Genomic DNA, 12,697 nt, shown 5'->3' on the forward strand with positions numbered 1-12,697 from the left:
ATCCCTACATGGTGTGTAGGGTTGGACGGAGATGGTATGTATAGGCTGGTAGGTAGGATTCTGATATTCTATTTTGATCTGTATATCATATCTGAGATGGGCTAAGGCCCTAATTTATATCTGATTCTGTATCTGAGTGGGCTAAGGCCCACACTAATTCTGTAATGGGCTTAGGCCCAAACGGTATATACATGATTGATTTATGATATTATGCTGTGTGCATGTATTCTGTGGGGATTACACACTGAGTTGCGAAAACTCACCCTTTTCTGTTTGATCTGTTTAGGTAATCCCCAACATTAGACGGATCGGAGTAGCGGATGACTCGACGGTGACCACCACTATTTCGTACTGTTTTAATTCGGTTTTTTAGGTTAATTAATTTCTTGTTAATAATTTGGGTATTTATTTTTATAATTGGGACTTTTGGGACTTACTGTTTAAATTTAGGATTATACTTTACTTTCCAATTTTATCACTACAAAAACATGACATTTTCTTGAAATTAAAGTTTTCCTAAAAATGAACGATTTTCTAAAACAAAAGTTCACAAGCTTCCGCTAAAAAGTCACGTTTTGTACCTTAACAATGAACATGCATTTTTCTAAGTTAATTAAAGGCTAATTAATTGGAATGGTTTTAACTCGACAAACTCGTTTCGACTTCCATTACATGTGACATCGCCAGATTCGGCCATAACGTCTAGGCCGGGTTCGGGGTGTTACAAAATTTTACATTTACCCCAAACTTTTACACTTTATTCAAATAGGTCCCTAAACCAAAACAAAATTAGTTCCACAATTAAACCCTATACACCCATTATGCCGAATGCTAAACTACTCCAAACCAGTCATAAAACCCTTGAAATTTTATAAATAAACTGTGCTAATTTTACCTACTTACAATTAAATCCTTAAATTTACAATCTATTTAATATTACTTTGCAAACTAAATAAAAATCAACACCAAGCTTCAAACCAAACCAAATATAACTAAGAAATTTCAAAAATTTCAATGGGCATATTTTCTATATTTTTCTAATTTCAAAAAATAATCCCTAAACTAACTAGATTCCATTACAACTAACTCACAACTTAAAATTCATGATAAATAAACCAAGAAAACACTTACATGCACCATGAAAAAACAAAACCAAAGCTCCAAGGTTTAAAAATGGGGTTTTCTGTTGTAAGAACAGATAATGAAGAAGATGAAAACCTTTTTCACTTTTGTTTTATTATAAAATAACTTTTTATTTAATTATAATATAAAATTAAAACATAAAATCAATTAAAATAGCTTATAATCAGCCACTAACTAGAGAAATGGCTTAATCTCCATTTAAAGCCATCCTATCTTATTTATACTCATTCAACAGTTATAGCTTAATAGTATTTAAAATTTACAACCTTGACGATTTAATTCATTTAACTAAATTAACTATTTAAACGTCAAAATTTTTAAACCAAATTTTAATACAATGCTAATGAACTCATAAATCTTAATTAATTAATATTTAAGGGCTGATATGTTTGAATGGTGGCCCCAAAACCACTGTTTCCGGCACCACTAGAAAATGAGCTATTACAATTTGACGACTCCTACTTTAAGGGTTAAACATGGTACAACCCAAACCTAACTTGGATGTTATGGCCAAATCTGGAAGGTTACATCAATACGTTGAAATTTTACTTTCCAGAACTTATCTTATTACGCAATCAAAAATCAAAGTTTATAAAAACTTATTACAATTCCTTTATAAGAAAATTTGCAATTCTTAAAATGTTTATCTGAACTTACTAATTATTAACTTTAAAAACCCAAATTTATGAAATCATAACGCTTAAATCACTTGCTTCGTAAAACTTGTAATTTTGAATAAAACTTTGCAGCGGAAATTTCGGAGTTAATGTTTAAAAATCGTTATTTCTACAAGTGAAAACGTATAATTTTGCCGATTGTGCATATTTTAAAACTTACGATATTAATTTTCATAAAATCCAATTTAAATTTTGCAATGGAAAAATCTTAGTTTGTTTAATTTTGAAAGCCCAGCTTTGATTGTTAATTAACAATCATCATGCAGAAAAACTTTAGCTAAGTAACAAAAACTGATGGTCGTGAAACTAACTAAAAATTCGACTAAGGCAAGTGCAACTATCGAACAGTAGTATAGTTATGGTGAGACCGGGAATATCGTATCCAGGAGGACTAAAAGTACTAGTAATTACTATCTTTTTATTATATAACCTAAGAATTAACGGATGTTTTTAGACTAAAACTAATTATCTAATTAACTAAGATTACGACAGAGATTAAAGTTGGAAAATACTTTTTAGAAGACCGATGGAGAAGACAATACCCAAGGAAAAATCCTCCTAGACTTCACTTATTACTTCTGAATTAGACGATTTATTCACTTCACTTAATACGTAGAAATCCCTAGTTTATGTTATTATCTCTCTCGAGACTAAAAACAACTGACTCTAGGCTGATTAATCGAAATCTCTTTCTAATTAAAACCCCTATTATCGCATTAACTCGATCTATGGATTCCCTTATTAGATTTGACTCTAATCTGGTAGATTTATGTCATCCTATCTCTAGGATTGCAAGCAACTTCGCTTAATTATGAATGATCTACTCTTAAACAGGGACTTTTGCTCCACTGAATAAGCACATCAAAAACCTGAATTAATATCCTGGAATATTAAAGCAAGAATTAGAACTCACAATTAAGAATAAGAACAAGTATTTATCATTTAATTCAAATAGTAATAAGATTCGTCTTAGGTTTCATCTCCCTTAGGTATTTAGGGAGTTTAGTTCATAATAATGGAAAACATCTCAAAATTGGGAAAACAACAAAACATAAAAAAACCAAAGAACTTCTAAGGAAATTGAATGGAGATATTCAGTCTTGAAGTAGATCCTGCTTCTGAGCTGATTCCGATGGCTATCCTTGAGTATTTTCTTCCTTCTACTCTGCGTCCCCCTTTAATCTTCTTTTAGGGTGTTTATATAGAATTTAGAATGCTTTAAAACCCTCAAAATTAGCCTTTTCCGAGTAGAATTAGGCTTGGGCTCGACAGGGACACGGCCATGTGCCACGCCCGTGTGAAGGTCCTCAGGCCGTGTGCAATTCTGACTTGGTTTTTAGTCGACACGGCCATGACACATGGGCATATGGCCTGCCCGTGTGCCTCACACGAGCATGTGGTTTACCCGTGTAGAAGTGCCTGAGTCATGTGAAACACTGAATTAGGCCCATTTTGTCTGTTTTTTATTGCTCTTTTTTCCTTGCTATGCTCACCTAAGTATAAAACATGAATTTAAAGGATTAGGACCATTGAATTCAATGAAACTAAGGAAAATCATCCATAAATATGTTAAACATGGGGTAAAAAAATATGTATATATTATGGTTTATCAAATATCCCCACACTTAAGCATTTGCTTGTCTTCAAGCAAAATCCTCAACTCACAATTAAAATAAATCCTTCTCAACTTATAATTCTCATTAATAATGTTTCGAAGTAATCCCTAAGTAATCATACATTGAGAGCTTAACTAAAAGAACATTAAAGTTTCAAACAATCCAAGTTGAGCATTTTAATCATAAAATTGTAGGTATCCCCCTTTATCTAAGTAATTATCTTTAATTCCAAATCGACAAGGGTTGACATCCTCACTAAAGATTCACTCAAATCACTCAAAGTGTTTAAGGTTCAATAATTAAGCACTCAATAGTCAAACATGAAAAGTTATTACCATAGGCTGGCATGAAAATCAAATCTCCACCACTATAAATGAGATGATACACAAATCAAAAGCTCTTTAAAGGGTTGTAATGGGGCTTGGGTTAAAGGTGTAGATAAAGGCTAAAAAAGAGAGTTAGAATCGAGATTAATTTAATAAATTACCGAACTTTGAAAAATATAGCTAATTACTGAATTACAATCAAGTGCCAAAATTAAAACCATCCGGAACTAATGAAATGAGCTTTTTCTTACTATATTGACTTTAACTTATCCAAGCTCTTTAGAACAATATGTAATTGAATGAATATAAGTATATGGTTTGTTTTTTGAATAAGAACAAGTAGAAAGTACATAGTAAGGAATAATTCAGCAACAAAAATAGTTAGGTAACTAATCAAATCAAATCTTGAAAAAAAAGAAAGTCAATAAAAAGGGAGAAATTCTTAATGAATCAAAAATGGTTAAGTTGTGGGTTAACATTAAGGGGAAAATCAAGAAACAATGGTTAAGGCTTAAAGGGGTTCACTAAGGGTCAATTATGTGGGTAGCCTTTTTATAGGGTAAGTGGGTTAAAACCTAAGTGCCTTTATCATCTCAGTATATCAAATCAATGGTGAGGTCTCGACTTGTATAATCGAAGCAAATTCTAGCATAACAAATTAGTAATGACACACTCATAAGCAACAATAAAAGTGAGCAAGAAAGGATATATACTCTAAAGGCTCAAGATCTCACAAAAATTATGGCTTTTGATGTCAATCCTGCAAATTCCAAACTTCAAGATAATACCTCAATTCAGGGAAACAACCTAGCAATTTTAATTCTCAAAAGTCAACTTATCATGCTTGATTCTCTAATGCCTTTAAAGTTTGAACAATCAATGTTCAGTTCCCTATGATTAAATTCAAAACATATTAATAAAGATTATAAATCAATCATAATTCACTTTAATAATAGTATGAAGAAATTATTTGAGAACGAGATAAAAATTTAGGGATTTTCTAGTAAACATATAAATAACCTCCCTACACTTAAGATGTACATTATCCTCAATGTACGAAGATAGATAATAATAATATAAGCAAAATATCAGAAGAGAGTGAGAGAAACGAAACCTCCTTGAATTTTGGATGAAATCCTTGGAATGGTGAAAGCTAAAATTGTAGATAAGGCTAATGAAAGGCATGATTCTGAGTTACTAATAAGAAAATAAACACAACTGTGGAATAGAATTAAGGGATTACTTAATAATAACCATAAAGATAAATATAGTTCAAAAAAATATAAAACATAAGTCTTCAAAAATAAATAGAAAAATAAAATTAAAATAATAATAATAATAATATAAAAGGACTCAAAAGTCCTTATCATCGGATGCCTCGTGGGTCGACGGCGCCAAAGGAGAGATGTGAGTATGGTGGCAAATTTGTCGAAGAGTGGCATTGATGTTGTCGAACCGCTCAAAGCACTGCTGCTAGTGAGTTGCTCAGATATATCTGTCAAAGTGGCAGTAGGAGGTCGGTGACTCGGTGGTGGCGGTGGGTATGGGTCCTCGTGAGGGGGAGGGACATCATCAGTAATGTCCTCTGGCTTGTCCTGGTCATTAGAGTGAACGAGTCTGTACTGAGGAGGGTCGAATCCTCTGTGTCGCTCTATCATCCTCATGTGGATCATACTAGAAATTCCCTGAAGAGTCATCTGGCTTACTAGTGTGAGTGTCGATGACATCTCTGAAGTGTCGAAGAGGCTGAAGTGCCGAGCGATACGAGTTATGTAGGGACCAAGGCAGATGGGACCCTTTCTATGGCAGTCTGTCTGATGGCGAAAAGCAAAGGCAATAAAGTATGCCAAATCAAAGATGTGACCAGTCGCCATGCTCCAAAAATAGTATGCGTTAGTAGTGCTTACAACTCCTGTGCTCTCTTTCTTACCAATCAACGTGTAAGCTAATAAAGCGTGGATGTATCATAAAGCCGGGGAAAGAGATGTCGCCTTTGAGTGACTCGCATCATAATGGATCTGACTAGCTGTGAGATCGATCCAACAGAATGAAGGCGAGTGATGGATGTGATGGTAGAGAAGGAGAAAGCTATCGACACTTATAAACTCATCATTGTATATGCCTAAAGCTGCGCCAAACTCGAGGACGCTCATATGTCATACTAAGCCACCAATTCGAAAAGTGATAGTACAGGCCTCGTCATGGGTATTCATCACATGTTGTAGATGGAACATAGTGCAAAACTCCAAGGTTAAATCTGAATAGGTGGGATCGATAATCACAAAGAACTGATCCTACGGGGCAGTGGTAATGAAAGCACAAACCTTATTAGCTAGTCTGACCTGGTCCAGTGCGGTCCAATCAATACATCAATCCACTCCTAATGGTTGTACTCGAAGAACCTGAAATAGGTCGTCTTGTGGGCCTAAAGAAAATCGAAGTAGAGGATGACGAGCTTCAGTCGAGGCGCTCGAGCAGGTTGTGCCAGGACCCTTCCGCTTTTTCGAAGTAGGGATGGCAGTCTTCTTGCCTCATGTGTTCATCATGGTATTCTTGTAAAAGTAGAAGAGTTGTCAGTAAATAAGGAAATGATCACGAATTATTTAAATTAGAGCTAATAACGCAAAGAATAGGTAATCTTAAATAATAATTTATTTCTAAACAATGTATACTAAAATCCTATTATGCAAAAATAATATGGTGCTATTGGTATGGGAAAATGGGATAAAATAATACGGAACAAAAATAAGTCATGATAGAATAGCTAAGGATAGTAACAAGGAAGCATAATACGCTAATTATAACAGAAATAAGTAACAATACCTAAATGATAGGATGAACCTAATGATAGGAACAAATTGGAATAGAATAAGGAACAATGAACTCAGCCAATGAGTATATGGTAGACTAGTCTAAAACAGTACCCAAACTAATCAGAGGGTAAATCAATAATGCTAAAACCGATTATATAACTAATAATAATACTATTTATGCAGTAAATAATGGATAATGAAGTAGATAATTAAATAAATAAATAATAGGAACAAAAAAGTAATGAGTATCAAGGGTGACTCGATAGTGATGGTTGGTGACTGAAATTTGGACGGGCGACAGTGTCAACGGGTGAGGGGTCAGACAGTGGGGCTACGGTAGCGAGGGGGATGGGCTGGTAGCTGTGCAGTTAAGAGAAAAATGGGGAAGAAAGAGGAGGGGGAAAGAAAGGGAAAGAAAGAGAAAAGAAAGAAAGAAAAGAGAAGGAAAGAAAGAGAAAGGAAAGAAGAAGAGAGGAAGAGCAAGGAGAGGAGCTAGGTGGTGGCCGGTGTAGGGGGAGAGGGGGCTGAGGCGGCTAGGGCTTGGGGGGAAAATTTGAGAAGAAGAAGACAAAATATGTTAGGGTTGGGGGGTTTAAAAGGGACACAGTCGTGTGAGGCCCATGTTGTGCCACACGGTCGTGTCACATGGGCGTGTGGCTCAAGTTTAGCCCGTGTTAATCGCGAATATTGAATGCCCATTCGTCACATGGCTTGGGACATGCCCGTGTGTCCAGGCCGTGTGCTTCACACGGTCGTATCGTATGACCATGTGCTACGTTGTTCGCTTCTACCACGCCCGTGTGTTACCCTACATGCCCGTGTGTATGAACACACGGCCGTGTGCCTGACCCGTTTAACTCTCTAACTTGTTTAAAATTTGAAAATTTAGCTCCAGTTTTCACACGGCCTGAGACATGCCCGTGTGTACTGGCCGTGTGCTTCACACGGTCGTGTCGCATGGTCGTGTGGATCGAATTTATGGTCGTGTGTCTCGATATCTTGGGATTTTTAGCCCTGTTTCCACACGGCCAAGGACACGCCGGTGTGTCCAGGCCGTGTGGGTTACTATTCCTGTATAAAAACACGAAAAAAATATAAAATAAACGAGTTAGTGGTGTTAGTGCTCGGGTTGCCTCCCGAGAAGTGCTTATTTAAAGTCTAAGCTCATCTTACCTCATATTTGCACGATCATGGTGGTTCGAGGAGTTGAGACCCCTCTTTCTCATTACCAATTCTATTATCTACATATAGTCTAATTCGAGTAATATTTACCTTGAAAGTGCCGAATTTGGAATGATGTACCTCAACTGTGCCGCATGGGAAAACATTAAGTACCGTAAAAGGAGTCGCTCCGTTTGTAATGAGCTCTGAAGTAGCAATTTTAGGGTTCTTTTCATCTAACAATACTTTTTCCTCGACCTTAAATTGCTTTGTTTCATCCCTACGCTTATCATGGTGTCGCTTTGATTCATCGTGTGCTTTTGGTTTTTCCTTGACGTGTTCGCCATTCGTCTAGTTCATCGATCTGAAGCCTTTGTTCTTCGTGAGTTGCTCTATTTTTGTTGCATGGATTAGGATGAGGCTCTATCACGTTCTTCCTAGAGGATTCCTGCAAAGAAGTTTGCACCTTAACATTACTCGAGTTAACAGAACCTAAACAATCGCCTCGATTACTAGATATATTAGTAGAATCACGAGCTTGAAGTTTAATCGTGTCATCTCCTACACGAAGTATCAATTCACCTGTGCCAACATCTATGATAGTTCTAGCAGTTGCTAAAAAGGGCCTTCCTAAAATTAAAGGTACGTTACTATCCTCATCCATGTCTAGAACAACAAAGTCAACTGGAATATAAATTTATCAATTTTGGCAAGCACATATTCAAGAATACCCCTAGGAAATCTAATTTTTTTATCTGCCAATTGAATGCTCATCCTAGTTTGTTTAGGTTTCCCAAGACCGAGTTGTTTAAACATTTTATAAGGCATGACATTATTGCTCACCCCTAGATTAGCCAACGCATTATTAATATTTAAACTACTAATTAAGCAAGGAATCGTAAAACTCCCTGGATGTTTCAACTTGTTGGGTAGCTTATTCTATAGAATGGTTGAACAAACTGCATTTAATTCTACATGCGACGCATCATCTAACTTTTATTTATTAGCCAAGAGCTCCTTTAAAAATTTCACTGCGTTTGGCATCTGCGAAAGAGCTTCAATAAAAGGTAAGTTAATATGTAATTTTTTTAATAATTTAAAGAATTTATCGAGTTGTTCTTATGTGTGGTCTTTCCTTGTCGCATTAGGTTATGGCATACAAGGTTTATACTCGTTGCTTACCAGTTTCTGCTTACTGTGGTTCATCTCATCCTTACCTTTACCTACCACAAGTCCCTGCTTCGGTTCTGGTTCAGGTTCAACTAACCCTTATTCATCTCGAACAATAATCGCATGAAGCTGTTCTTTTGGGTTAGTTTCGATGTTACCTGGCAAGTTACCTTGTGGTCGTTCAGAAATCAACTTAGCAAGCTTTCCTATTTGAGTTTCGAGCCCTTGAATCGACGCTTGCTGATTCTTAAGCATTGTTTCGGTATTCTGAAAATGAGTTTCTGACACCAAGATAAATTTTGTGAGCATCTTTTTGAGGTTTGGTTTCTTCTCTTATTGGTAAGGTGGTTGTTGAAAACCTAGAGTATGTTGTGGTTTTTGATTTTCTTGACCACCCCAAGAGAAATTAGGATGGTTCCTCCAACCTGCATTATAAGTGTTACTATATGGATTATTCTGAGGTCTAGATTTATTACCCATATAGTGGACTTGTTCCTCATCGGTGCTAGGGTTGACGGATGGATAATCTGTGCTGTGCACTCCTCCTCTATTTGAATTATACCTCAACACTGGATGTACCAGAGTAGAACCATACAAACCATCAATTTTTTATTTAAAAGTTCTACTTGGTTAGATAGCATAGTGACTGCATCGAGGTTGAAAACACCAGCCACTTTTGTCGGCTTCATTCTCATGACTTGCCACTGATAGTTATTCAGTAACATCTCTTTAATAAATTCGTAAGCCTCTTCAGGTGTTTTGTTGTTTAAAGTTCCACCGGCAGCTGCAACGATAAGTTACTTTGTTGAGAGCTTCACACAGTTGTAAAAAGTCTGAACCTAGAGCCATGAGGTAACCCATGGTGAGGGCACCTTCTCAATAAGTCCTTGTATTTCTCCCATGCATCATAAAGAGTTTCTAGATCCATTTGCATAAAAAGAGTTATCATTCCTCAATTTAACTGTTTTAGCCAGTAGAAAATATTTAAGTAAAAATTATTTGGTCATTTGTTCCCAAGTGGTGATTAACCCTCGTGGTAACGAGTTCAACCACTGTTTAGCCTTATTCCTTAATGAGAAGGGAAATAACCTAAGGTGAACGGCATCGTCAGAAACACCATTAATCTTAAAAGTGTCAAAAAATTCCAGAAAATTTGCTAAATGAGTGTTTGGATCCTTGTCCTGCAAACCATCAAACTGAATAAACTGTTGTATCATTTGAATCGTATTAGGTTTCAGTTCAAAATTATTTGAAGCAATAGCAGGTCTAACTATACTCGATTCAGTTCCTATTAAAGTAGGTTTAGCATAATCATATATAGTACGAGGAGCGGGATTCTGATCTACTGGATTTGCAGCAACCACAGAAGGTAGCAGATTATTCTGATTTTCAGCCATCTCCTCTGTATTAGTGTGAATATTTCCCTTTCGCTCTTCCTCTATGTATTGTAGGCTTCGCTTTATTTCTCTTCAGTTTCTGCGAGCTGTGCTCTCAATCTCACTATCAAAAAGCAAAGGTCCTGACGGGTTTCTTCTAGTCATACCAGAAGTAATTAAAAGAAAATTTAGTAATTAACACAAAAAAAATTAAATTGCAATAAAAATAAAGAATGACTAAAGTAATAAAAATTAAGCGTTCCTAATATCTTAGTCCCCGGAAACAGCGCCAAAAACTTGATAGTCGTGAAACTAACTAAAAATTCGACTAAGGCAAGTGCACCTATCGAACAATAGTATAGTTATGGTGAGACCGGGAATATCATATCCACGATGACTAAAAGTACTAGTAATTACTATTTTTTTATTATCTAACCTAAGAATTAAAGGATGTTTTTAGACTAAAACTAATTAACTAATTAACTAAGATTACAACAGAGATTAAAGTTGGAAAATATTTTTTAAAAGACCGATGGAGAAGACAATACCCAAGGAAAAATCCTCCTAGACTTTACTTATTACTTCTGAATTAGACGATTTATTCACTTGACTTAATCCGTAGAAATCCCTAGTTTATGTTATTATCTCTCTCGAGACTAAAAACAACTAACTCTAGGTTGATTAATCGAAATCTCTTTCTAATTAAAACCCCTATTATTGCATTAACTCGATCTATGGATTCCCTTATTAGATTTGACTCTAATCCGGCAAATTTATGTCATCCTATCTCTAGGATTGCATGCAACTCTGCTTAATTATGAATGATCTACTCTTAAACAGGGACTTTTGCTCCACTGAATAAGCACATCAAGAACCTAAATTAATTTCCTGGAATATTAAAGCAAGAATTAGAACTCACAATTAAGAATAAGAACAAATATTTATCCTATAATTCAAATAGCAATAAGATTCGTCTTAGGTTTCATCTCCCTTAGGTATTTAGGGAGTTTAGTCAATAATAATGGAAAACATCTCAAAATTGGGAAAACAACAAAACATAAAGAAACCAAAGAACTTCTAAGAAAATTGAATGAAGATCTTCAGTCTTGAAGTAGATCCTGCTTCTGAGCTAATTCCGATAACTATCATTGAGTAATTTCTGCCTTCTACTCTGTGTCCCCCTTTAATCCTCTTCTAGGGTGTTTATATAGACTTTGGAATGCTTCAAAACCCTCAAAATTAGCCTTTTCCGAGTAGAATTAGGCTTGGGCTCGACAGGGACACGACCGTGTGCCACGCCCGTGTGAAGGTCATTAGGCCGTGTGCAATTCTGACTTGGTTTTTAGTCGACACGGCCATGACACACGGGCGTGTGGCATGCCCGTGTGCCTCACACGGGCGTGTCATTTACCCATGTGGAAGTGCCTGAGCCGTGTGAAACACTGAATTAGGCCCATTTCTTGCTCTTTTTGCCTTCCTATGCTCGCCTAAGTATAAAACATGAATTTAAAGGATTAGGAGCATCGAATTCAATGAAACTAAGGAAAAATCATCCATAAATATATTAAACACGGGGTAAAAAATATGTATATATTATGGTTTATCAAAAACCTAAAGCCAAATTAAATTTGAGCAATTAATCCACAAACCAAAAGTCAAGAAAATTAATTTATTAACAAAACAAACCATGTTATGTGAGAAAATCAATCGAAGTTCCGAGACGCCGCCAATCCTAATTCTGACAATTACCTATAATGGTGAAATGAAAATGGGATAGCTATAAAGCTCAACGTGTAACTAAAATCAAATAGAAACACAAATAACATAATAAACATATCAAAGCAAAGCATAAAATCTCATCAAATACAAATGCAAAAGTTTGTGCGTGAATGGTTATGACAATGCCCAACTCGTCCAAAACTCGTCTATCCAAAAGTACACCAACAGCTAATTGTGGACAATACCACAAGAGATGCAGTTAAAACTGTGAGATCAAATATATATGGTCAAGCCACTATATTGCAGTCAAGCTGCTAGAACATATGTGTGTGGTTGGGCCATTATAAATGCAGTCTAGCTGCTAAAATAGAAATATGATTAAACCACCAGATAATGCAGATCATTAAAATACCAAAACTTCTTCCTTACCATATTATCCCAACCCTATGCAATGTGATATGGCATGCAAATACAGAATTTGAATGAAAAGCATGTAAGACATGCAGTTGTACAATAACAGAAATCAGAAGGCATGGAATTCCATGCTTTGCAGAATAGATGAGTCACTAATTCAACAAAAGCCAACCAATTTCGCCATAATGTCTCATGCATGGTCTTATAGCATACTCAGAGATATACAAATTAACATAATCAAACACCACATGCTCATACAAACATAGCAAAATAGAACATGCC

General features: G+C 35.8%; 1 non-coding gene across 1 annotated transcript; it reads left to right on the plus strand.

Annotated features, from left to right (window-relative positions):
* Positions 1 to 9,760: 9,760 nt before the first annotated feature.
* On the plus strand, positions 9,761 to 9,865 carry LOC121217158 (small nucleolar RNA R71). Its single transcript, XR_005913330.1, has one exon. It is a non-coding gene; the product is annotated as a small nucleolar RNA R71 (small nucleolar RNA).
* Positions 9,866 to 12,697: the final 2,832 nt, after the last annotated feature.

The sequence above is a fragment of the Gossypium hirsutum genome, chromosome A02 (assembly GCF_007990345.1).
Source record: "Gossypium hirsutum isolate 1008001.06 chromosome A02, Gossypium_hirsutum_v2.1, whole genome shotgun sequence".
Taxonomy (NCBI): Eukaryota; Viridiplantae; Streptophyta; class Magnoliopsida; order Malvales; family Malvaceae; genus Gossypium; species Gossypium hirsutum.